Source organism: Pteropus alecto, unplaced genomic scaffold, assembly GCF_000325575.1.
Source record: "Pteropus alecto unplaced genomic scaffold, ASM32557v1 scaffold106, whole genome shotgun sequence".
In the NCBI taxonomy this organism is placed as follows: Eukaryota; Metazoa; Chordata; class Mammalia; order Chiroptera; family Pteropodidae; genus Pteropus; species Pteropus alecto.
In genome coordinates this window covers 3598018-3600272 of record NW_006442103.1, presented here as the reverse complement: position 1 = coordinate 3600272, position 2255 = coordinate 3598018, and positions in this window count along the sequence as shown.

Here is a 2255-nt window from a genome sequence, read left to right as displayed (position 1 = left end):
TCGGTTGACAAAGGGCCTGACATGGCATAATAGCAAAATGTGTAGGCAATAAAAAGAAATGCACAAAATAAATATCAATACCTGAACAAGTCAAGTGTGCTAGAGGATACAGGAGATTTCACACACAGGAAACATTTAAGAAAAGAGATGACAGAATAATGAAGGATGCCTGGAGGAAGCTTACTCTTTGGTTAAAATAAAATTCTCTGAGATTTATTTTTATTTTTATTATTTCAAGGGAGCCTACTTTAGAAGCCACGCTTAGAAGCAAGACTTCAATCCAATGCTTAAAAAGCTTCTCTGCTCTTCAAATACTGTCCTCTCCCTCTCTCTCTCTTTTTTTTTTCCATGGTCATCACTTTGAAAGAAGCTTTAAGTAAACAGCTGCTTTTGAAGAGGAAGGGACTACTGGACACAAGAGAAAAGGCAAATTGTATTTTATTGAGCGATTTTTTTTATTACCATTCTGGGAACCAAAAAAGTGACTACAGCTATCAAATAAGTCTCCCTCAAAAAATCTTTAGATCAATCTTTAATGAGAAAAAAAAAAGATGTTCGCTGAGGTCTTGTTTTATGCACACCATTCTATATCTTTTAACTTATCAGTATGCTCATGGTTCTTAAATTTAATATTTGAATTAAACACCTAAGAGCCTTGAATGACAGTCATCCACCCATTATTAAAAGATATATAGATCAATTATATGGCACTGATGAAATCATTGGTATGATTTGTGACCCTTTAACTACCGATATTTCCTCTAAAGTGACAAAATCACAACAAAACATAAAAAAAGAGTGCTTCATTACAAAGGAACCTGCCATACATTATTTAAATCTTTTCTCTCTGAGAGAGCAAGAGCTAGAGTGCATACTGAGTACCTGCTCCTCAACATGAAATGATTCTTTTTCACAGAACTCAGAGAGTACTGATTTCCAACCGATCACTATGAGCAAAACAAACACCATCTGCAAATAATAATTAGAACATAATACTATTTAAGCTTCTGAAAAGGACATAAAATATGTATATGGAAGCTCTGAAGCTAATAAAAATATAATGTAGGTTACTTCAAAGCATTTCACATTTATATTGCTCAACCACTAATAAAATGACACAATGTTAAATCTACTTTTTTAAGTCCTATTTAAAAATCTCTCAGTCAAATCAAGAATGGTTCAGCTCACTTGAAGTTACAGCCTGGTTTAAGAAAATTGCATTTTACTGCTCTACTATTGATTTTTAGCAAATTTAAAACTGTCACTATCTGCTGATTCTGCTTATCTTTGAATTTAAAATGTCCATAGTATTTACATAGCATTGAAAAATTACAGTTTCGATGCATTGAATTTTTAATGCGCTTCTTTCTTTCTGTGGTGTATATAGCTAGCTTGATACCAAGAGGACAATTTGATGTCATCTTCCTTTGTAGTGTACGATGAAATCTCATATTTTTCTTTAATCAGCAACAGCATATTGACTGAGAAATAAAACAATTTCTCATTTCCTTCTTTTTCTCCATCTTTTTTTTTTTAATGATCAGCATTTCAATTGCTTTGTATTTGTAGTTTTCAATAAAACTCATACTTAATATTATTGGATAGTTCAATACTTTAAAACTATGTACAAACAAATAAAAGGTCATCTTCAAATTAACACAAATAAAGATATCAAAGTTCTACTTTCTTAGCTTACCAATGAAAATTCCATCCAAAGATATATATATGTTATATATATATATATATCTTATATAAAGATACATATATACTATGTATATAATATATATCTTACATAATCTTATATATCTATTATATATAATACATATTCAGTTTCTGCTATAACTATTTATATAAAATGCACATGAACTGCAAATCACAAGGCATTTGTTAAATGCTAGTCCCATCAGTTATGCTTTATGTCTCTATGACTTTGCAAATGATTTATCCAGACGATGGGCTTGGGGAATGTTTAAATATCTTGGTAAACGATTAGTGAGCATCAATCAATATAAAAAACAGATTTTTTCTTACTCTTTTCGATGTGATTCTTTGTCTAAAATCGACATTACCAAACAAAAGTTATAGATTCAGTTGCTAAGCATCCATTAAAAATGTAATAGCCACATGTGATGAAAGTCTCATCACTATGGTGAAAATGAAATTTGTATTCTTTGTGCAAATTCATCATGCTTGCAGCTCTCATTAATACAACTGTAGGGGCCTATCAGTAATTTTATTGTAATCATGGAAACATA